This window comes from Macaca nemestrina, chromosome 2 (genome assembly GCF_043159975.1).
Source record: "Macaca nemestrina isolate mMacNem1 chromosome 2, mMacNem.hap1, whole genome shotgun sequence".
Taxonomy (NCBI): domain Eukaryota; kingdom Metazoa; phylum Chordata; class Mammalia; order Primates; family Cercopithecidae; genus Macaca; species Macaca nemestrina.
Window position 1 is genome coordinate 120,323,706 of NC_092126.1, and position 25,463 is coordinate 120,349,168.

Genomic DNA, 25,463 nt, shown 5'->3' on the forward strand with positions numbered 1-25,463 from the left:
TAGTCAGAGAACAAGGAAAGAAAAAAAAAAGGAAGGGAAGAAAAGAAGGGAGGGGTGGGAAGAAGGAAAGGAGGTAATAAGGAAAGGAGAGAATAAAGAAAGGCATACAGGTCATATTTTTTCATAAATAAACTGATTTGACAATTTAAAATATCTTGTGTTTAATTACGAACAAAGGAGAATAAAACACTCTATGCAATTTTATTCTTAGTATGATATTTTTATTAAATGAATTTTGATATTCCTTCTCTAGGGGATACAATGATTTTTATCCTCTCCTCATTCTTCCCCTCAACAGGTAAAAAAAGCCAAAGCAGACTGTCTGCAATGTAAGAAAATGCCTATGGCATCAATATAATCTAGCATACTTTTTTATTCCTCCAAAAATAGTTCCATTGAAACAGACATGGCATACAGGAACTCCCCACTCATTTTCCCTGCGCTTTCTTTTTGCAGCCAGAGTGGGGTGGGGAATAGGAGGAATATCATCCATCTCATGTCTGCAGCTGCCCTGAGACTCTACCCCTAATGAGCCTCAAACACCATCCAGCAGAGTCTGGAAATGCAGTCACTGGCATAAGGACTCAGGCTGCTGTACTGCAGGGCAGTGTGGCTCTCAGCTGCTTTACATCTGGTTAGGAGCAAGGAAGAGGTGAGAATCGATTGTGCTAGCAGATACTCTTGCCCATGAGTTGATGGAGCCAAATAAAAAAATCTTTCAAATGTTTGGAAATGCCAGGAATGCCTTTTCAGGGTTCTATCTGTATGCCGGGTGTGTGTGAAAACTGTACTCCCAAGGGTCACGTTTAATCTACCCAGGAACCTTCTAGGTGGCTTTCATCGTCCTCGTGTTAAATAGGAAGTTACAATCTTACAGTGACTGATAAACTCTAGCATAAACAAATAATAATAATGAACTAATACTGGTAGCAGGAACTCAGCTCAGTGCTTTACATATAGTTGCAAATTTAATCCTATTAACAACCTTACAACTACTATTACGATCCCTATTTTAAAGATGGAGAAACTAAGGCATGTAGTAGAGCAATTTTCTTAAAACCATTCCGCTAAAACAAGGTGACCAGGATGTAAACCCAGGCAGGCTGACTCCAGAGCCCATGCCCTACACCAGGGCCTGGCTAACTTTTTCTGTAAGGGGCTACCCAGCCTCTGTCATGACAGCTCATCTCTGCTTTCAGACACAAACAATCTGTAAATAAATAAGTGTGGCTATATAATATTAAACATTTATTTATGAACACTAAAATTCAAATTTCATAGTTTTCATGTCACAAAATATTCTTTGAGACACGGTCTTGCTCTGTCACTCAGGCTAGTGTGTAGTGGCACGATCACGACTCACAGCAGCCTCAACCTCCCGGGCTCAAGCAGATCTTCCCACCTCAGCCTCTGAAGAAACTGGGACTACAGGTGCTCACTACCATGCCTAGCTAAATTTTAAAAAATTTTTTAGAGAAGGGGTCTTGCCATGTTTCTCAGACTGGTCTCAAACTCTTGGGGTCAAGCAATTCTTCCGCCTCAGCTTCCCAAAGTGCTGGGGATTACAGGGGTGAGCCACTATGCCCTGCTTACAAAATATTATCCTTTTGATATTTTTCAATCATTGTAACATGTAGACACTATTCTTAGCTTAAGGCCCATAGGAAGTCAGCTGTATTCGATCTTCAGGCCATAGTTTGCTGACCAGTTATGTCCTGGTCAGAGGCCCTCAGCCTCAGCTTTTCTACTGTAACATACCCAAAGACAACACTGCCAGGCACTGCACCTCCCACAGGCACACCTAGACATCGTCAGGCTCCAGTAGATAGCAAAGCTTGATTTGCATATTCTCCCTGCAGCTGGACATGCAGGGTCCTCCCCTGAGAAATAGGGGAAACATTTGACTTACTTTTTATGTGAGTAAACCCTATTTTATTGCATTTTATTCTCTTAACTTTCTAAACACAATGCCAACTTTCCTTGACCATTTAAAAATATATATGAACAAAGTACATAAAAAGTGATATGATGCCTGGGATCTACTTCAAAATAACAACAGTGGAGAAAGAGGATGGAGAAAGAGGAAAACAGGACTGGTCACAGGTTGGTAGCTGTCAAAGCTAGATGTCGGGCACAAGTACGTGACAAAATAAATGTCAAACGGTACATGTATTTGGTACATGCCTGTCTACGGTACATGTCAAAATTAAAAGTTTTTTTAAATTTTTTTTTTAATGGACATAAAATTGTTTTGCAAGTGTGCCAACGAATGCTGAACCGGAGTAGACAGGTGCTGTCTGTGATTTTTTTTTTACCTCAGTTATTAGGGAGGGCCTAGTGAGAAAGGATACTAAAGAGACAGACATCATCCAGAATAGAAGAAACCTATTTTTGTGTGTTGTAAAAAAGTTCCCACTACTGAATTTCAATAACTTCTAAATAACACACACTGGAATAGGGAAAGCTCCATGTGTTGGGAAAGAGAACGCTGGGAAAGCTACTTCACAGCATTTAAAGACAGCAACCCCAAGGAGAGCCATGGGCCAAGTCGCCACACCCCCTGAAGTCTTTTATTGTATTGACTGGCTTAATTCACTCTCATTAAGAAACCCTGGCCAGGCGAGGTGACTCATACCTGTAATCCCAGCACTTTGGGAGGCCAAGAGGGGCGAATCATGAGGTCAGGAGTTCGAGACCAGCCTGACCAACATGGTGAAACCCCGTCTCTACTAAAATTACAAAAGGTGGCGGGCGCCTGTAATCCCAGCTACTCAGGAGGCTGAGGCAGGAGAATCACTTGAACCCAGGAGGCAGAGGTTGCAGTGAGCTGAGATCGTGCCATTGCACTCTAGCCTGTGTGACACAGCAAGGCTCCATCTCAAAAAAAAAAGGAAACCCATTAATGGGTTCCCAATCACTGAACTCCATGACATAAAACAATCCAGGGGAGGTCAACTCTAATTTATTTTAGAAACACACAGAAAAATAAGGTCCCTTCAAGATCAGTTTGTCCATGGACAGGAGTCCTTCATGTTCCTGCTGTATATATTTTAACTTGTGAGTGTGTTTTGTTTTCCTGTGAATGCCTTGCAAATTCATATTTTTCTCGCAATTGATACAATAACATCATCTACTAACGAGGCTAAAACCTCCCATTTTTGCCAGATCCTCACTCCCCTTCTGCCTCTTACCGATCAAACAAATGTAAAGCTCATTACCCTACAATTGCCTTGACTTTACCACCCCGATTCCTCAGGGCCAAAGGGTGGTTCACATCATTTTACAGTTCATGCCCAAGATTCTCACCCTTCAAGACTTCTAGGCTACTACAAATATTCTTGTGTTCTAATTTTCTCTGATACCTCCTATTGCGAAGGCCTTCCCCACCCTTTCAGGGTCTCTGTTTGTTTACCCAGTGGACAATTCTTTAATTCCTGCTTCTGCCTCTTCCCAGCTATAAGCTTTACTTCAAATGGCCCCACTCCACCCAGCATGGGGGCACTTGACAGCTTGCTTTGTATCTTTTCTTTCAATGAATCCCTACAGATTTTTCCTCTTGTGTTAATGTTTTTCTAACAAAATGGTTGAGAATGAGCCATATTATTTTTCTAGATTTATCTAGTTTAGCCTGGCTCTCATATTCACTAATCTTGTCTTAAGCAAGTTACTTACTCAGTTTCTTCAACTGAAAATGGGGAAATAACCTTGTAATACAGCAGTGAGAATTCTGTGGGTAGGAGCTATGCTTTACGGGGAATTTACAATCTGTGCAGGTGCTGGGCGAAGAGCTTTACATGGATTTGCTCTTCTCATCTTCAGAACATCTTATGAGAAAGCTAATATCATTATCCCCATTTTATAAGTGAGCAAGTCAAGGTTCAAGGAGCACAAATACACAAGATCACGTATTTCAGGTAGAGGCAGAATGTGGACCATGTACTGGACTATACGCCTCTGCTTCGTTATTCTGCCCAATGACAGACAGATAATGACGATGAGCACATAGCACAGTACTTTGTGAATAGCAAGATAATTATCAGAGCCTAGAATAGGGCTTACAAATTGTTATGTTTTTGCTAAAGATTATTCCCCCCGCCACCTTTGCCTCTAAGAACAGGTGAGCTTATCTATTCCCTTAATATGTGCATACTCTTTTTCAAAAAATTGATTTTGAAATAATCTTAGATTTACAGAACAGTTGCAAAATTAGTAGAGTGCTCCCATAACTCCTTTACACCACTACCTCTAATGTTAACATTTTACATAACCACAGTACATTTATCAAAACTAAGAAATTAACATTAGGGCAATAATATTAATAGAGTTACTGAGATTCAACCGGTTTCTGTTTTCCCACTAGTGTCCTTTTTCTGTTCCAGGATCTAATCTAGAATCCAAAGTTATATTTCTGTCCAATCTGCGACATAGTTCCTCTGTCTTGTTGTTTTTCGTGATCTTACAGCAAAATACCAGAGCTCTCTGATTGACACTTGTGAAGAGTACTGGTTATTTTATAGAATGTCTCTCACTTTAGATTAATCTTATGTTCTCTCATGATTAGGTTCAGGTTATGCATTTTTGGCAAGAATACAACACAAAGATGTGCCCTTCCTGGTATATCACATAGGTGGTACACCATGTTGCTAAGTCTTATTACTGGTGATGTTAACTTTGACTATGTGGTTAAGATGGTCTTATGGATTGAATTATGCCCCTACTGAAAGATAAGTGTAAGTTCTTACTCCAGATACCTGTGAATGTGACCTTATTTGGAAATAGGATCTTTGTAGATAAAATCAAGTTAAGAAGAGTCTTACTAGTTTAGAGTAGGCCCTAAATCTAATCACTGGTGTCCTTATAAGAAGAGGGAAATTTAGAGACATACATGGAGAAGATGGCCATGTGACAACAGAGAGGTGGAGATTGGAGTGATGTATCTACAAGCCAAAGAACACGAAGGATTGCCAACAAACACCAGGAACTTGGAAGAAGCAAGGATTCTTCTGCAGGTTTCAGAGGGAGCATGGCTCTGCTGACCTTTTCTTTTCTTTTTTCTTTTTCTTTTTTTTTTGACACATAGTCTTGTTCTGTCGCTCGGGCTGGAGTGCAGCGGCACAATCTTAGCTCACCGCAACCTCCACCTCTGGGTTCAAGTGATTCTCCTGCCTCAGCCTCCTGAGTAGCTGGGACTACAGGGAGTGTACCACCATGCCCGGCTAATTTTTGTATTTTTAGTAAAGACAGGGTTTCACCATGTTGGCCAGGCTGGTCTCAACTCCTGACCTCAGGTGATCCGCCTTGGCCTGCCAAAGTGCTGGGATTACAGGTGTGAGCCACCACACCCGGCCTCTGCTGACCTTTTCATTTCAGACTTAGCCTCCAGAATATGACAATAAATTTTTTGTTGTTTTAAACTACCTAGCTTGTGCTTTGTTATAGCAGTCATAAGAAACTAACACAGGTGGTGTCTGCTGGATTTCTCCACTGTAAAGTTAATATTATTCTCTTTGTAACTAATACATATTTTGGAGGACTTTTTGACTTTGTGCATCCTTCTTAGTCCAATTTAGGGAGTGTTTACCCAGTATGGACAAAGTGGCCTTAATTGAAGTATACAGATGTCACTGTTGCGGGGAATGTCTCCCAGCTGAATAGGGAGAATCAGAAGGTTGATCCACAGAGTCAAGAGAGTCAGTGTCAGGTGGAGCTGGCAAGGAAGGAGCAGGTGAGATGGCTGGAAGGCAGGGCATGGTGTAGTGGACAATACAGGAACGCATGACACATAGGCAGCACTGAGGAGCCCTTCATAGAGCTGCTTGAGCAAAGGAGGAATAAGACTGTGGGTACAGAAAGGAGAGCTGCCTTGGAGCTTGCAAATGACTCTCTATCTTTTTCTTGGAAATAGAAAAAGAAAATAATAATGAAATAATTGTTCCTAATTCTAAAATTTCCATTGAAATATTTTTTTCTGTTTTTTTTTCCCCCCGGCACAGAGCTAACTGACTTGATGTCATCTGTTCCCAGAAGATGAAAGACAAATAATGAGGCCCAAATCCCAACAGAAACCTGGCTCCATTGATTAGGCCAAATGTGTTTCAGAATTATTGGTTTTTAACCCCCAAGGTGAGAAAAGGTCTTCAAACTCAGAACTATTAATTTTCCTCTTGTATGCTTATCAGTGATTTCAACAAAGGGACTACAGGCTTTGTGGACTTTGACAAGTTACCAGGAAATGTTCTGGGAGGCATCCCTGCTATCTTTGTCTTGGCTAATCTCAAACATGGAAGCCACATTCTTGTGTTTGTTTTCTCCAGCCATGAGTTTGGTTGCCAGTTGTCTCACATTAGGCATCTAAGGGGGATTTGATTTCCTTTTGATAAAATGGCTCAACTCTTTCCTCTATATTAAGGTAACGTGCTATGAGGAAAAGATCCCAATTTCCTTCTTTAAAAAAAAAAAAAAAAGCTGGGGTTTGTTTTGTTTTGTTTTGTTTTTGTTAATGAGGGAACAGGGACAGCCTGGATAACTAAAATCCACAAAACACCCTGAGTTGGTTCAGTCTCAAACCCAAGCTGCAGACAGGTTTTCGGGCTGCTGGATTGAGACTCCCACAATCTCTTGTCCCCTCTCATGGAAGTGCTAAGAGCAGATGACGGCAGAAGTCACAAGAGACTCTGGGCAAATCCACAAATTAAACCATCAACTCTCAGGTGCACAGAACTGAACATACTAATGTTAGAGGGATGACGTTTATTCTCTGTATATCAAGCTCTGTCTGCCTGAGCCAGGCAGCACCAAAAGCAGATTCGGCAGCTATGGCTTCTTGGCCAAAGCCTCCCTGTGAGATGGTTGCTTTCAGGGGGAGCCTTGAATAAGGCAGAGGCATAAGGAGGACAGTTGGCAGTTGAATGAACTCACACAATGCTGGCAGGAGCCTCTGAAACCATGCTCAGAGGCCCTGCCCAAACCAGCTTCCTATAAAACACAAATTTTAAAAACAGGGGTAGAAAGAAATCACACTTTATGACAATTTCTGTAGTCCTCCTAGCTTCATTTCCTCCTGGCCTCCCCTGCTGCCTTCAAGTCCAAAACACATGGTAGCAAAATACTACAGCTCTCTACTGTTTGTATAAACTGAATGGCAAAATGAAGGAAAGGTGGGGGTAGGGGGCAAGCGAGATGGATTTCTTCCAGTACACCCGGGAGAAGCAATTGATTTTACTACAAACTTGGAGAGGGTGAATGTTCATGGCACACCATTTTGTTTCTGAGAGAAGACTCAAGCAAGTTATTACCTTTATTCTTCTTGGTACCACTGAGTTTTTGCCCCCACACTGGAAAAGTAACCTGTCCTACTTGCCTGCCATGGGGAAATTTATTTTTGCTGAGCGAAGGTTTACGGGCTGAAAAAAAGAACCTTGGGAAATAATTCAGTAAAATACAGTACTCTGAGAGGTGAAGCAAGCAGCAGCCTAGGTTACAAACATAATCTCTAAGCAGAGCCAGTAAAATGAAACAAAACCACTGTTTCAGACACTGTATTTTTGGCTAAGGTTTCACTCTGCAATAACTTTCAAAGTTACTCGTTTTAGTCAACATTATAAGGGTAAGTCAACATTTGTCCTGGCAGCAAGCCCAAATTTGTTATTTTATTAGTCTGCTACTGGTTAAATTGGCCCAAGATTAAACACATCTAATAAATAGCCTTAAAATATTGAAGTTTAGCAGAAAACCACATTCAAGTTCTCTTTACACAGGATGTTACTATTACTTAACCTTGGGCAGAGGGAGAAATGCACACCCACACCCCGGTTAAGTTCCTTTTAGCAAACACCAGCCCCCATTGCCTGAAACTCATCTTGGTCATGCCCAGACATGATGCTACAGACTTTCAGAGAAAGAGGAAGCCAAATATTTAGCTCTGTCTGTGGTCCCTGGCTCCACATCTGCCTTCTGAGGCAGAAAGGGCCAGATGCTCAGAGCTGGAGAACTTTAAAGAGTTCAACCTCCTTAAAAATTAGGAGTTGCCAGCAGCATCAAGTCTCTGTGGCCTTACGGGAAGGCCAGCCATAGGCCCAGAGGATGTTTTCTCACATCAGGTTATGCATTTTTGGCAAGAATGCCACAGAAATAATGTGCCTATAATGCACACCCATCCCCCAGTCTGGAAAATGGGGCTGGACATCCCTGGTTGGATGATGCCAACAAGGCACCCAGAGGTAGAAAAGGTCTCCTGGTCATAGCCACGGGGTCCAGAGGAAGGTCTCTGTGGCTTTGGGGTTCCGGAGTCAGTCATTTCCTACTGACTTCTTGGAAACCTTTGGGTGGAATATATGTTCTGCATTTGTTTATCTCTGTAAAAGGGATTCCCTGGCTTCCCCTTGGGTGGGGTTGGAGGGGAAGGGGGAAAAGGATGCCACTGGGAGTTCCATTCCTCCTTCTTTAAGGACATTTTCTGGGCTCCCTCAGAGCTTAGGAATAATCTGAATGCCTCTGCAGCAAGTGACAAAGTTCTTATCACTCTGGCCCAAAGAGTGCATTGATTCTTTGCAAAGGATCTAAGGATAAAATATGAGTCAACCTGTCTGGTTAGAAAGCAATACCCTATGACCTTGGGCCCAAAATGTAACCTCTATAAGCTTAGTTTCCTCTGCTGTGAAGTGACGATGACTCTCCTACCTCCTCACAGAGTTGTTGGGAGGATCACAGAGACTAGGTGTATAATATGCTTGGCAGTCACCCGCCTGTTAGAAAGTCCTCAGTAAATATCAGAGTACTGCCCTTATTTCTGATGTCCTGGGAGAGGCGTGGTCTCTCTGCCAGCCTGCGCCCCTGCCCTCTTCTATTCCCTGCAGCACTGGATTTTGCCTTGATCCTTCCAGGGACAAAGCTGGAGTTCCATGTCACCTGCCAGAATCGTACCAATAACTGCTCTGGCCACTGAGGCTGCTACAAGATCATGTATTTTGATTCCACATTCCTGCCTTCCTTTTCTTCCCGTGGTTTTATCACCTGTTTAGTCAAGCTCCAGCTGGATACAGCAAAACAGTGGTGCTTTGGCAGGATTCAAGGCTATATTGGAAGAGAGGAAAGCAGTAAAATCTCAAGATAAGGACCCAAGTCCTAACCTCCCTAATCTGGGAGGTTTGCATTATCCTCCCACCTGCCCACTGCCACCAACACTGCTGAATTATGGGCTAGAAGAGCTGGTCTCCAGTCTTGCCAGATCCCAGTACTGTCTGGGATTAGGCAATGAGAGGAACTCTGGGCATTCAACCCATGTTGGATGTGCAAGGTGAAACTTCACAAAAATAATGTGTAACCAAGAAAGGACCACACAGAACCACAGAAAAGTCCTCTGTCTTTCTCATCCATCTGTCATTCTTTGAAGCTCAGCATTATCTTAGCTTCCCAGAAGAGGAAAAAGAAGTACAGAGATGAAAAAGGATGCGCAGATCTTAATCTCAGTGTCTCAAAGGAAGGACAGATTGTTCCAGCTGAATCTGGGATGATCAAACACATCTCAGGCAAGCAAAGCTGACAGTCAGGTCTGTCATCTGACTGAAAACTAGACAGGGACCAGGGATCCCAATTGGTTGCTGGGTAAAAACTACAGGGACATCTGACCAAGGGCACTGGGTCTGCAGAAGAAAATGGATCCCCTTCTCTTGATGTGTAGTTGGTTTCTGTTTTTGACAAGAACAACAATTTTGAGCAGACAGGCCTTGCAGAGATGTGACCTCCAGAGAGAAACACAAAATACGTCTGAGGTGCTCCCTGGTAACTACCAGCTGTCCCTTCTAGCACAAATTATCCTTTCAAATGTTTGGTCCATGTGTGTCCTCAGGAGCACATGCCCACACTTAGAACCAGGGGACACAGCACCCGGGTGTTTTAGAACACTCTGCTCCCAGCCGAGAACAGAATACATTCAAATCTGATTATTCAGAATGGAAAAAGCTACTAGCCAAACAACCACATGGGATTGATTAAATAGGAAATAAATTTTTAAAAATCTTAAACTTTCCTGTTTTTGGCTTTCAGCTGACATCTTACCACCCACTGAGCAATGGTATGCAGAAAAATAAGATACAAAGCACGCTGTTCAGGAAACTGTGAGGTAAGTAATCTATAATGGATTCATTTGGCATTTCTGTTGCCCCCACACACCCCAAATGAGCAGATGAATAGCTTCAAAATGTTATTCTTTGGGAGGGGTGTATGTGCATGTGCATGTGTGCAGAACACAAAACTGATTTCATTTGTTGAGACACTTTCCATTCTGTAGTGCATTTTTAATGGCAAGAATTAAAAAATACCCAGTAACAATGGGTTTTTCCAAAGGTTCATAACAAACACTGACTCTCAGTGCTGTACATTTGCAACCTTGAAACATAGTGATTACATGTTATTTTGAACTGTCAGCAATTAATATGCAACCAGATGTATCATTATCTACAGTTTATTAAAATGCAGAAGCCTGTGAATATTTAAAAAAAAAAAAGATGTAGCACACAACAAAGAAGGCAAGGAGCTCAGAGACTCAGCTTTGCTCCCAGAATCACTCTCAGCTAGTTTCAATTCCAAAGAGATAATGGTGAAAATGGGTAGACAGTGGCAACTGACTTAAAATGAAAGAATAAATACAAACCTGTGATTTGGTTGTTGGGTTTTGTTAAAAAAAAAAAAAAAAAAGTTGGCTAGCCATTGTAGAGTCAAGGACATTATTTTGGTGGTAAAATAAAACTGGCATTTATTCCTAAGGTAAAGGATGCCTGCAGCAGAGAGCAGCAAGGTTCTCAAGTGTTTTCTAATGTGGGACATCTACAGAGGAGAAGATTCCTTTGAAGACTGCTGGAAGTCTAAACTGGAAAAAAATTTCCTTGGTAAACGTTTCCCAAGCACTGCCAGGTTGGGAAGGGCACAAGGATGGAGTGGAAGGTTCTTCTTCTACATGCCAGGCCCTCCTTCCCTCTGCCCCAACATTTGAGAGTCAAGTGAGGGGTGCCCCTGAGTTTGCAAAGCAGGACTGTGCAGTGGGCCACTTGCCCTGCAAAGCTTCAATCAATTGCGATTAAATAAATCATACCCTGCCAAGGCACTTGCCTACTCATAGACTCTAGCAATTTTCTAGAAACAGCAGTCACCCTACACCTGATGCAGGTGTGACTCTTGTGACTCTGAAGCACTATGTAAACAATGAGGGAAGCTTAGGAAAGGGAAGGAGGAGGCACCAAGAGCCATGGAGTCACACACGCTCTCATCTTTGCCATACAGCAACCCTGTTATCCTGTTTCATAGAAGAGGAAGCAGGTGTTCAGAGAAGTGAGATGACTTCCTCCAAGTCATACCCAGTAGTTAACTGGCAGTGGTGAAATCTGAATTCAAATCTACCTGCCTTGAAAACCTCCCCCGCCACCCTACACTGGCTTCCCAGGATATACAACTTCCTCTGATAATAAATAATAATATAATCACAATATACAGGACGACTTTGTGCTAGGCTGTGCCAAAGTGCTTTCTGTGCATTATTTCCCTGACTTAAGTTAGTGCTATTAATATACCGATTTCACAGTGCAGGCAACTGAGACTCAGAGGGGTTAAGGGCCTTGCCTGAAGTCACACAGCCCAAATTGAGCCCAAAGCTACTAACGCAGCAAGGCCTGGGTTCTTAATTAACCACAGCATTGTTAGTTTCCTAAACCAGGGGGGAACCCCGAAGTGAATAGGCTGTAGAGGCAAAAGGGAAGTAGACACTGACGAAGGAGTGGCGGAGGAGAGAATGTTCTTTCGGCATTCAAGCCCTATCGCTCTGGAATCAGCAGCTCCTCCTGACACCTCCCTGAGAATCTTAGTGAGCCCAGGTTCAAAGGTGTCCTGCTTGCGTGTCCCCAGAAGATGCTGCCCTCTGATAAGGGCACACTCGAGGACTGGGGGGTGGCAGGCATCCAGCATCAGGGGGCTCATTGGATGACCACTTCTCAGTATTCCCCCTCCATAGTCTGCCAAGCTACCCAATGAAATAGCCTGCTTCTCCCCCTCCCCCTGGTTGACAGTCACTACCCGTATGATTGCGTTGTTAATGACTTGGTCAAACTGAAGTAGAAGTTCCTTGAGGACAGAAAGCATGCCTTTTCTAAACCAGGGGGAAAATGATACACAGAGCCAGGTTTCAAATAAATATTTACGGACAATTAAAGAGCATTAGGGGTCATTTTTTAGTTGTCTAGCTCTTTACCAGCTCATATCCATCACACTATGGAGTCTCCCTACATTTCCAACAAAGGATCTATTTATAATTAAAGCACCCTGTAAATGAATAGGGCATGAAGAGCTCAAAGCAATCTAATTCACCCTCATCTGCTTGCCTTGGGTCTGTGTCCATGGTTGGCATTTGGCTAGGATTCTCAGATGATGCATGTCAGGTGGGAGCTGGCCTTGGGACAACTTGCTTCCTACTCCCCTGGCCAGGGTGCCTCTCTACCCAGAGCTCACACACCAACCCCTGTTTGAAAGTCAATCTGGGAACAATCAGAAGGCCGCACTAGATTATTTTGTTGCTCTACCTGGCAGAAATGAATGTGAAGCTTGGCAGTATGCTTGGAACATCTTTTGTTTTTAAAAAAAATAATAATGCCCAATGCTAACTCTGATCACTTTATTTCCTACAAAGGAAGGAGCTACCTCCTAGCAGATGCCTTGGTAGGTATAACCACCTGTAGCTTCTACGCAACTGATCTATGTTTAAGATAGATGCTGCTGCTGCTGCTGCTAATGACCTATTAAGTACTTGCTTTGGTGGAAGCCCTTTATATGCTCATTTCAAATTCCCATTTTTCAGATGAGGAAACTAAGGCTTAGAGGATGAGACACAAGTCCAAGATCTCTCGGCTCACAGGTGGCCAAGTGGGGATTCAAACTCAGTTCAGGCTGACTTCCAAATCCAAGTTCTTAACCATTACATTCTAGGGCTGACCCCAATTAAAGTGTAATCTCATCCAATCCTTCCCGCCAGAGTGAAGGGGAAAAGGAACAGGATGGGTTGAATCATTTTAGCTGGAACTTTGGAATGTTCTTTGAAGCTTCGAAAAGAAAAAGATGTATGTTCTGAGGACAGAAATCTAGTTTTATTTTTTAAGTTGGCTACCATGTAGCACAGATTCACTTCCTATAACACATTAAAGCCAATTTTTATCTACTTAGTCTTAATATCTGAAATTTGGGTCCTATGCTAAATGTCCAAATTTCAAGTTTAGTTTGCAAGTGACTGTGTCAAACTTGGGAACTTATTGTAGACTTCTAATCCTAGAAAACCCCTCAGAACATGCCTTGTTCGCTGTTTCCAAACTCTCTGTATTGCCATGATAATTTTTTGCCATATGTACATGTCACCTGAGCCATTATGTACTATTTCCTTAATTAGTCATTTTTTACTTAAAAACTTATTGTAAAAATAAACTCTATCACTGCCTTAAATGGAAAATCACTATCACCTGTCATAAACAGATGCTAACTTTAAAAAATGAACCCTGAGGCCTACACTTAGTTACACAGGGAAATTATCAAGTGATGGGGAGGTGTTAAAGACACACTAATTCCAAGTGGAAACTTGACATAATCAGAGAATTTAAAAGGGAAAGTGATTAAATTATTTTGTGATTTGTCTTTGTAAGATTTGAGCTGCCCAAGTGGTATGAAACCCACCTTCTGGAAAATAACGATCTAATCCAGTCCTCTCATTCCAGAAACAGGCTCTGAAATGCCAAGACCCTAAGCCTACCTTTGCCCTGTCCCCTGCTACTTGGGAAGCTCTTGTACGAACCAGCTTAGAAATAAATGCTGCATTTAAGAGACTTCCGAAGCAAGCTCCTGTTCCTTGACGTTGGTGTCAGAATCAAGCTCACTCTTCTAGGCCCTTGGAACCTGGGCATAAAGCATTCAGAGACGAATGAATGCAACGTGTCTTTTCTGATGGTCTCTCCTTCAAAGCTCTCAGATAAGTCACCATCAAACATCTGAGGAGGAAGGAGGTGGAGGTGACAGTTCATCATGCATCTGTGGCTTACACACAAGAAACCATCAGTTCTCCCTCTTCTTTATTTCCTTCTCGACGGTGGTTTCTGACTCCTTCTGCAAGATCACACCCAGACATCCCCAACGCAATCACCAGGATGGCTGACCAGGGATGAGAAAATGAACTAAGACTGCCAAAACCTAACACGATATTGATGAGCCACTTTCACCGCGCCCCCCTGGCCCCCGAACCCATGTGAAGTCAAAAATTAAAAATAGTCTTCCCCAGTGACCTTTAGTTATCTTCTCTGTATTTGCCTGGGGTTGTTCTTGACATGCCTGCATCATTCGCGATTATGAAATGTTAGTATGCCAACATAAGATAGCACACTTGAAATGGGAGCTTGCCCTGGCCTTGGGTTCAGAAAGCACCCACAGGGAAGACTCACCATTTTGCCCCCCTCGGCCATCTGGCCGGACTCCATCTCTTTCCGCCACTAGCTTGTTCCTTTTCCTTCTGTAGCGTCTTCCTCTAGGAAGACTCCACATTTCCAAATCTGACAGCCCATGGCAAGTCCAAAACATTTACCTTTCTTTTTTCCTTTTTACATTTTATTTCAGGGTTCAGACACAGGCTCTCAGCTTTATTTAATTCAATCAGTTTGCCAACTTCTAATGCTAATGGTATTTACAGAAAGAGTGCCCTCGGGAAATGCTGTATTTCTTCTTACTATTTATCACCTGTGCTGCAAGCATTAGTGTGCAGAGTTCAGAAAGACATCATTTTAAGATATGTTGTGGCCAGAAGTAGTGGCTCATGCCTGTAATCCCAGCACCTTGAGAGGTCGAGGCGGGAGGATTACTTGAGCCCAGGAGTTTGAGACCAGTCTGGGCAACACAATGAGACCCTGACTCTACAAAAATAAAACAATTGAAAGAAAATTAGCCAGGTATGGTGGCACACGCCTGTAGTCCTAGCTGTAGTCCTAGGACTACAGCAGTAGCTACTCTGGAGGCTGAGGTGGGTGGGAGGATCGCTTGAGCCTGAGAGGTCAAGGCTGCAGAGAGCCATGATTGTGCCACTGCACTCCAGCCTAGGCGACAGAACAAGCCCCTATTTCTAAAACAAACCAACAAACAAAATACATCACCTATGTGTATTGAAGTTTGTATCTATCCATTCCTTGTGGGCTTTTTAACAGTGATCTCACATCAAATTTAAAGTAGGACCTTGCACTTGGAGATTACTCTGTACAGTGTTTTGGCTAACTTTAATGGGGTTCACTTAGAACATCCCCCAGAGAGACAGTGCTGCTTATCACCTACCCAGAACCATGACTGGCTTAAGCCAACATTGTGACATGCCAAGAGGTCAAGACTGGGCAAGGAGGGACCAACATTGGGCCCTGCCTCCTAATTTGGAGGGACCAACATTGGGCCCTGCCTCCTAATTTCTCTGAATCTCTTTTTCCTCAGTTGACCAACAAAAAGGACAGCTCCAGAAAAAAAGAAAAACAAAGAAAAAATGAAAAACTAAAAAATGAAAACCTAAAAACAAACAAAATAGCAAAATTAAAAAAAAAAAAGGACAGTCCTTGCCTTGCCCAGCTCCCTCAGCTACTGCAAGGCTCAAAGGAGAAAATGCATGTGAAAATAAGTGACTGCTGGCTGGGTGTGGTGGCTCATGCCTGTAATTCCAGCTACTTGGGAGGCTGAGGCAGGAGAATCACTTGGACCCAGGAGGCAGAGGTTGCAGTGAGCCGAGATCTTGCTGCTGCACTCCAGACTGGGCAAAAGAGTAAGACTTTGTCTCAAAAAAAATAAAAAAAAAGAAAAGAAGGCCGGGCGCGGTGGCTCAAGCCTGTAATCCCAGCACTTTGGGAGGCCGAGACGGGTGGATCACAAGGTCAGGAGATCGAGACCATCCTGGCTAACCCGGTGAAACCCCGTCTCTACTAAAAAATACAAAAAACTAGCCGGGCGAGGTGGCGGGCGCCTCCTGTAGTCCCAGCTACTCGGGAGGCTGAGGCAGGAGAATGGCGTGAACCCGGGAGGCGGAGCTTGCAGTGAGCTGAGATCCGGCCACTGCACTCCAGCCTGGGTGACAGAGCGAGACCCCATCTCAAAAACAAAAAAAAAAATAAAAATAAAAATAAAAGAAAAAAAAGAAAATGACTACTATCTGAACAAAGGGTGGCATTGCTCTGGATTTATTGAGCACAATGAAAAAGGAAGGTGTCCTCATTGCAACATACCTGTCCCCACTTCTCTGCATCCCATATGCACACATATAGGTTTAAACTGGTTACAATGAGTATATAATCATGCTCAACTTTTTTTCTCTTTATTTTTTCCAGGAACACTAGGGTATTTCTGTTTGCTAGTGAGTAATGGCTGCAAATGATGTCACTGACCCCTGTGCCAGAGGCCATGGTCATGGAGCTATTGCTCTATTGTAGGACAGAGAGGTTGTTGGCTTTTCTGTCCAGTTAAATAGGAAAGGATGCTAGACTGGAACCAAACCATCAGACTTCAGGCTCCAGCTAGGCCATTCCCAGCTGTGTGGTCTTGAGCAAATCATTGGACCTCTCTGACCCTTGGTATCTTCATCTTTAAAATGAGGACAATTATACACTCAGGAGAGCCAAAGAATATAGCAGTGCCTTGAAACTGTAAAATGCACAAATACAAAGCATGACTATTATTGCAAATAATGTCATTATGAACAACTTTGGAAACACAGCCTTTTCCCCACAAGAGCTAGAATACTACGTCCAAATATCTGAACCATTTTTGTCTTTTAATATGCACAGAAAGTGTGTTATCTTCTTTTCTTTTTTCTTCTTTTTAATAGACACAAGGTCTTGCTATGTTGTGCAGGCTGGTCCCGAACTCCTGGGCTCAAGCAATCTGCCTGCCTCAGCCAGCCTCCCAAAGTGCTACGATTACAGGCATGAGACACCGTGCCCCACCAATAAGTGTATTATTTTCCAGCAACATTCACAGCATTGGGTTTTTTTCTTTTCTTTTTATTTTTTAAGACAGAGTCACACTCTGTTGCCCAGACTGCAGTGCAGTAGCACAATCTCAGCTCACTGCAACCTCCGCCTCCCGAGTTCAAGCAATTCTCCTGCCTCAGCCTCCCGAGTAGCTGGGGTTACAGGTTCCCGCCACCACGCCCAGATAATTTTTGTATTTTTAGTAGAGACTGGGTTTCACCATATTGGCCAGGCTGGTCTTGAACTCCTGACCTCAGGTGATTCGCCCACCTTGGCTTCCCAAAGTGCTGGGATTACAGGTGTGAGTCACCACGCCCAGCTTGGTTTTATTATGTTTTAAAAATAGTTGCAACATCAATTAGGTATAAAATAGCACCTTATTATTGCCTTTTTCATTTCTATAATTCCTACTAGAGTGAACATTTTAAATAATCTTTACCATTCCTTGTGTGTGAACTGCCTTCTAGTATCTTTGGCTTATTTGTCAATGAATATCTTAGGGTACTTTTTAAATATCTGTATAAATTATTTATATGACAACAATGTTAATCTTTAGTCTGTCATCTTTACTTCAAAAATCTTTTCCAATGTATTAGTGTACTTCTCTTCTCTAAAGAAGCATATTAAGCCTAAAAGAAATCCTGTTTGTTGACACAGCATCATAGAGTGTCTTTGCACTTATCAATACTCAAGATTTTCAGGCACACTAAAGATGACCATAAGAAATAAGCAAGGACAGGAAAGAGATAGGACAGTATGTCACATTTGGAAAAGTTAGGGGAACCAGGAGCACTGGGCCAGGAGAAGGAAAGCATCTGAGGGGAGAGAGGGAGAGGAGAGAATGTACATATGCGTGGGTGGAGTGGGAGAGGTGTGGAGAGAGAGTAGTTTTCAAATACTTAAGGGCGTAACACATAAGAAAGTATTACTGGATCAGGCACGATGGCTCATGCCTGTAATCCCATCACTTTGGGAGGCCGAGGGGGGTGGATTATCTGAGGTCAGGAGTTCGAGACCAGCCTGGCCAACATGGTGAAACCCTATCTCTACTAAAAATACAAAAATTAGCAGGGCGTGGTGGCGTGTGCCTGTAATCCCAGCTACTCAGGAGGCTGAGACAGAAGAATAACTTGAACCCAGGAGGCGGAAGTTGCAATGAGCTGAGATCGCACCACTGCACTCCAGCCTGAGCAACAAGAGTGAGACTCTGTTTCAAAAAAAAAAAAAACAAAAACCACCAAACAAACAAAATGTAAAGTATTACTGAATAACATACAGCTCCAGGAAGCAATGTTACAATTAAGAAAGGATTTTCTTGTCATCTATACTGAACACAGATGGAGTACACTCATCCTTCAGTATCCAGGGGTGATTGGTTCCAGAACCCTCTCAGATACTAAAATCTAAGGATGCTCAGGTCCATCATATAAAATGGCATACTGTTTGCCTGCATCCTACCCATATCCTCTTACACTTTAAATCATTTCTAGATTACTTAAAATACCCAATAGAATGTAAGTGATAATTGTTGTTATCCTGTATTGTTTTTTATTTGTATTATTTAAAATTGTTATTTTTTATTGTTTTATTCCCTAATATTTTCTTTTCCTTTTTTTTTTTTTTTTTTTTTTTTTGAGACAAGGTCTCCCTCTTTCACCCAGGCTAGGGTTGCAGAGGCACCATCTCAGCCCATTGCAGCCTCAAACTCCCTGGCCCAAGCAATTCTCCCACCTCAGCCTCCCAAGTAACTGGGTCTACAGGTGTGTGCTACCACACTTGGTGAATTCTTTGATTTTTTTTTTTTTTAAGAGATGGGGTCTCGCAGTGTTGCCCAGGCTGATCTCAAACTCATGGACTCAAGCAATCCTACTGCCTCTGCCTCCCAAAGTCCTGGGATCCAAATACTTCTGATCAATGGTTGGTTGAATCCGTGGACATGGAACAAGTGGATATAGAGGGCCAACTGTATACAATCTAAAATGTTGTCCCTGGAGGTGTTTAAGCAGAGATTGAATGGATCTGGCAGCAGATAAGATTGGGCTACATGTTCTCAACAGGCCTTTCCCACTCTAAAGTCCTCTGATGCAATGACCCTGGGTCATTTCCTGGAGGCTGGATTTGTTTGTTTCATAAATCCTCAGGAAAAAAAAAAGCCTGTTTTGCTACTCCTTTCCTCCTCATCTTAAGAGCCAGAAAGAAGAAAAAAGTCTAGTGAACTTACCATTAAGGTTTCTGGTTCAGCTCCAATTAACTGAAATTTACTAATAATCAGGGCTACCTTCTCTCAAAAGGACACAATGGTCCAAACAGAAAGTCCGGGCACAAGTGTTTCCAGACTTAAAAAGAATCACTCCTTTCCCAGCCAGTAGAATGTTCGGAAACCTTTCCTGATTAACTTGTGACACAGTCTCTCTCTTTATTTTTTGAAGATGGAATCTTGCTCTGTTTCTCAGACTGGGGTGGTGCTCGGCTCACTGCAACCGCCACCTCCCAGGTTCAAGTGATTCTCCTGCCTCAGCCTCCTGAGTAGCTGGGATTACAGGTGTGTGCCACCACGCCTGGCTAATTTTTGAATTTTTAGTAGAGACGGGGTTTCACCATTGGTCAGGCTGGTCTTGAACTCCTGACCTCGTGATCCGTCCACCTCAGCCTCCAAGTGCTAGGACTACAGCTGTGAGCCACTACACTGGACGTGACACAGCCTCTTCTAAACTAGTTACTGGTGTCAACTTGTTTAAAAAAAAAAAAAGGAAGGCAATAGAAATCTCTGGCCTTCACTCCTGACAGTCCATGAGCCAATATAAGAAGAAATGGCAATGCGGTCATGGCAATTTCCTCATTTTGTGTGTGACCTCTACCCACTATCAAGGCTGACAAATTATGGAAGGCAACTGCACATATACATCACAAAGTAGCCCTTCCAGATACACACATCATCAATAACAATTACATTTACACAGGGCTTTGCACAATTAGGATGTGATCAGTAATTTATTTTCTTTCAGTAGTTATGAAAACAGTGGCATCTGTCCAGAATTTTTATGGGCAATCACAGGGTGTCTTGAGAAAATGACACAATTTGCAAATATCCAGATGGTAGTTGGGCCTTCCAGTGATTGGTTTACACAGAAGGCCTGTGGTTAATATAGATAAGCAAAATGACTAACAGAACTAACGGTGTCACCTCCAGAGGTAAGCATGCAGAATTCTGCCAAAGACCACCTCCTTGGTCTTGAGAAACACAAAATGAAGATTGCTCAAACCCTCCCAAATGGGGGCTTGCAAACCCCACTCCCGTGAGTTGCAGCCGTTCTATGAAGTGGGCTGCCAGAAGCATTGACTAACGGTGGGGTTTCCTAACCAGACAGGAAAAAATGGGCCTTCGAGCATCAGGCAATTTTTTGGGGCAGGTGGGTTCATCCTTCCCATGTTATGTGGTGAGACAACCAATGATTTAGTCACTTAGAGGCAATGTGATGTGGTTGGAAAAGTACAGACTTCAGGGTCAACTGGGTTTTTAGTCTCATCTCCTTGACCCAGTATTAAAGCCATCCTGGGAAAGCCACTACCTGTTCTGAGCCTCAGTTTCTTCTTCTACAAAAGGGGGTATGAATACCAACCTCATAGGATTACTGTGACGATTAAGGGACTTACAGTAAAGTCCCTAATGCACTGCTGTGTGTAAAACAGCATTCAGGCAATTAGACTGGTGATCATCATGTTTCTTAAAACCATTTTAAGAATCTGTTTTGAGATGTAAAGGTCGTAATTATAATGACATTTTCTGAGCACTTACTACATGCTAGGCACTATGGTTAGCAGTGCATATGAAACATCTCATTTGACCCTCACTATGGTCCTAGGAGTTAGAGCTCTCATCATTTCCATTTTTACCGTTGAGGAAACAGGTTTGGAGAGGCACAGTAGCTTGTTCAAGGCCACATCACTAGCAGGTGGTGGAGACAGCATTGAGACTCAGGCAGTCTTATTCTAGTCAATGCCCTTGAACAGCATTAAATGTACACATGTAAAGTCAACACATTTTCCTCTTCTATTGCTAGTTCATGTGCATTTTTAAGGACCAAGATTCCCAAAATAATTTTCCAACTGAACAGCCTCAGAATGATGGCTCAATGACCATAACCAGATCCTACAGCAAGTGATGGCCTTTTTCTGGGTAGCTCCGTGTGGCTTTCCACCCAGCAAGATCTCTGAGGTCATATGATTCCTGGAGTCTATTTAATCATCTGAAGAAATTACAGGATTCTAACTGTAATAACTCCTTACGACTAGTTTCATGTGGCTGTTCAGGTATACTATCAGTTCAATACAATATGATACAGATTCCAAGAAATGTACAGATTACTAGAAACCAGTAACCCTTTAGCTTTTCAGCTGACATTCAAGGAGTACAGCCCGAGGTGCATACAATTTTAAAATGCACATGTTGACTGATAGAGGCATAAATCGTGGCAGGAGCATAGGGTTCACCTTGCCCTTTAGAAGTGAGCCTTAAAGGATACCTTCTCAGTTATGTAAGGTGCTCAAGGTTATACTTAGAAGATAATATTTTAAAGTATTTTGCATGTCTATTAAGTTTTGTATTACCACCCCACCTTTTATCCCACAGAGGTAAACACCCTTAGATGCTACAAGGGACGCTGATATTAAATGCTGGACTGAATCCATCAGGAAATTTGGCATTGGATCTTGGCTTAGCTTCTGATTTTCTTTGCAGCTTTCTGTAAATCACCTCCCCTCAGTGTCCTTATTCATAAAGTGGAGAGAACAGTACAAACTTTATGTTAACCTTACAACACGTTTGGGGTCTCAAGTGAGACACTAGACATAGTAGACTTAGAAAAGGAACAGAGCTCTGTCATTTCTAGGTGCATGTCATTATTCTTAGGGTCATGCAAGGCTACTGGCTAAGTCAAAATCAGAACCTATACTTTGGAGACCCAGGGCAGTATTCAGCTATTCATGAGATAGGCCTATGGTCTATGGCGCTACAAATTTTGAAAAACTGCTGAGAGTCAAAAGCAATGGCTACAAATATCATTAACTAAATCAGGCCTAATCTGACCAATATCTAAGATGGTAAATTTTAAAACCGAAAGTAAGTAGTCCACCAAGCTGTCAGATATATTCTCAAAAATAACAGAAACATCTCTTTGTATTTTCATTAAAAATGAACTGGACCTAAAACTCTTAAAAGTTTCTCACAAAGGCTCTAGCTTCCTTAGCCAATGTGTCCACCTTACCTGAGCTTGCTTCCTTTTCTTCACATTTTTTTTTTTAAGCCTTCTTTTTAAAAAGCAAACCTCACTACAGGGAAATACTGATTTTTAACTTACATTCAGGATAATTCATTAGAGGTAACACATTTTCTTCTAGTGATTGGATCAGGAGTTTAGGGCACCTATATAGACCAGTCCCTCCTGGCATGGGAAGTAGATGACCAATAAATACAAAAACAGATAAACTGAACAAAGCTGCATCGAAGATTAGAAGAAATAAGCTTAATGCTCATATCATACCACATTTTTCATCCACAAAGTCTACAGCCATGTGAACTAAGTTCCTTATATTTCACAATTAATGATTATAGCCAGCAGGATCTCACGGATTATGGATATTAAAATTAAACATTTGCCACCCAACTCAAATCCCCATGTCATAAGAAATAGCATTAAAAGGCAGTATTATACTAACAGACAGCAATATTATAATCCCTGTGGAATATTTTCAAAAGCTTAAAATAGATCATTTTAAAAAATAAAAATGCATTTTTAAAATATCATTTTTTTTTTTGCTTTCACTGGAAACTACCACAAATAAAAAATTACAAATCACTTAAATCTTGAGTAGAATTTTTATTTACTTTTAAGAGAATGCTTATTTTTGCATATTTTTTTACTCAGTGCGTGGTATCAAATGTACATCAACGCCGCTTGCCTGTTCTCCAGGAGCCTTTTCCTAAGTGGCTTTCCCCAGTTCACTTGCTGCAAGGATAGGAGTGAATGCTAGAAGGCACTTGCCAGTGCCATGCTGTGTGCACTGTCCTACCCATGGCAAATTCGGAAGGAACAGCCATTACACACGGCCATTAAATGTTTAAAGGGCGCAGGTGCTCTGTTGCAAGGGACTTTGAAGGTCAACAAGTCCTGTTTTCCTAGAAAGGCCTCTGGATAGATCCATTTTTCTTTTTATTATAACCACATTCTTTCTACAAAGAAAACAATCACTCTTAAAAAAATACTTTCAGAGGAATTAATAGTCAATGCCTAGTTTATAAACAATTATATAATCATGTTTTTCAAAAGGCTGACAAGTGAATGCTATTTTTTAAACATTTACGAATACTGATGACACCTACTGGTGGAAAATATATTTTAGTTAACTGCTTATGGAGAAGCTAGGCCTACAAGGGTTAGCCGCCTTTTGCACTGATAGTGAAACCAGAAAACTACCCCCTAAACTCACTTAGGTCTCTTTTTCCAACTTTGCCAGTTTCCATTATCAGAAAATGATATGCTCATCAATGAAGTCAAAAGATATCTCTGCCTCAAAGTGTATAAAGCATACTTGATTTAGTGTTTAAATCAAACACTAAAAAACAAACAAAAACCCCAATGGTGATAGCTGAAAAATATTTACCAACTATCTCCAAAACTATTCCAACCCCTTCCTTACTTCTAACACCAGGATATCCCCATACAAGGAAAATAAGTCATATTGTATAGTCTAGATCCAGCTACCAATGAAGAAAATTAATATTTGACATGTGATAAGTTTCATCATATTTATGATATATAGACATATCAATATTCTATGTATAAGAATAAAATTAAGCAGGCAAGTTTTGCCTAAGCCTTTAGCTAAACTACTCAAAAACACAGGACTAAGTGATAGTAGGAAGGGACTGGTTAGAGTCCTCAGCTATCCTCACTCTTTGGCCCACTTCAATTTATTAATTACATTGGCTATGCCTTTCTTCCTTACAAAAGGAGTTAGAGCGGGCACCAATTGTGCTGCTCCTATGCTCATGAAATTAGGAAGTTCCCACTGAAAAAATATTATATTCATTCCAGGCCTGACCAACCTGAATTCTATGCAGGTGCTGCCATATCAAACCTTAAATAAGACTCCAGATGCCACTAGGGCCATCACATTTTCACAGCTGCTGGCAACAAAAACTCTTTGTGATAATATTAAACTGAGCTGGGCTGTGGGGTTGGGTTTAGGTGAGGGAGAAGTTAGTTTGTGCTCAGCTTATAGAAAGCTGAATACAACCAGAGACTGTTTGGAGTCCTGTCAGCCTGGAGCAGCTCTTGCTAGAGGAAATGAATCTTTGATGGTGTGCTCCTGAATATACATGATTCAGTGAGCCAAGTGCATACAGCTGAGCAGACCTAAGGAAGGTGAGTGGGTGGAACCTCAAGAATGCTGTGACAATGCCAGATGCACACCTGCTTTCAGCCTTTCCCTGGTGGCCGTGGTGATGTTTGCAGAGTGAGGTGTGGGAGAGTGGAAAGCTCCCAGATACACGCATGAGTGGCAATGACCACCTGGGTCCTGTGGGTTCCACTGCAGCTTGACCACAGCAAAGCTGTAATCTAGTGAAAGCGACTGTATTCCCTAAGACCCTCAAAGAGAGGGATGCTTTCTCCTCCAGCTGAACCCAACCTTTAAGACCACTGAGCCATGTGCCAGAGAAAATAACACGCAAGAGGAAAAGGCAGACTAAACATTACCTGGGAGCACTCCTTCACATCGCCCGCAAGGCACAGTAAAGTTCCCAGAAAGAGAAATGTTTCCAATGTTCCAAGGCAGCTTTCCATTGCCCTGAGGACTTTAATTCATTTTCAAGATCCATGTGGGAGACACTCCAATTTACTCATTTAGCCCCAGCCCCTCGGCTGACTGACCCTCACTGGCCACAGGTGATAGGCAGAGGTGCTGTGTCCTGTCTTTGCTGCCAAAAGGCTGCAAGGCCAAGTCTGACAGGTGAGAGGGCTGGAACTTCCCTCTGCTCTCCCATCCCAGGCAAAAAGAAACTCGCTTAAAGGGTAGCCCTTCCCTGACACTGGGGCTTGCTCACAAGTAGGAGAAAGTCTCTCTGAGGGTCCAGACAGAAGATGAACAGTCTGAGAGCCCTGCAAAAGCAAGGAGGCGGCTGCTTCCAGACCGGCAGGTAGAGGGACAGGGAGAGAGGGGGCAGCTAGTGTTTGGTCCACAGAGAAAGAGCTAGAGAAAAGGAGACAGGGTGAGAGATGGCGACGGGGAGACACAAAGAAGACGGTGTGAGATATGTAGAGAAAGTGACACACACGGAAAGTGAGAGATGGAAACAGAGACAGTGACACCGGGCGGGCGCCGAGAGAGTGGGAGATGGAGGGAGATGGACAGGCAGATGGCCCCTAGAGGTCCAGGTGCAGGGCGCGGCCC

The 25,463-nt window shown here is 42.5% G+C and overlaps 1 protein-coding gene and 1 long non-coding RNA gene across 9 annotated transcripts in view; one reads left to right on the forward strand and one right to left on the reverse strand.

Annotated features, from left to right (window-relative positions):
- The window catches only part of LOC105482514 (uncharacterized), a 29,337-nt gene extending 15,026 nt beyond the window's left edge, over positions 1-14,311 (forward strand). Inside the window, exons 3-7 of one of the 2 annotated variants that reach the window (XR_987690.3) lie at positions 5,994-6,123; positions 10,045-10,120; positions 10,765-10,886; positions 12,674-12,702; positions 13,746-14,311. This is a non-coding gene — a long non-coding RNA (uncharacterized lncRNA). The remainder of the gene's footprint in view (positions 1-5,993; positions 6,124-10,044; positions 10,121-10,764; positions 10,887-12,673; positions 12,703-13,745) is intronic. The other variant, XR_003018297.2, reaches the window with a different exon arrangement.
- Positions 1-25,463, reverse strand: part of LOC105482527 (Rho guanine nucleotide exchange factor 3) — a 346,919-nt gene that overhangs the window by 57,186 nt on the left and 264,270 nt on the right. The window lies entirely within an intron of this gene.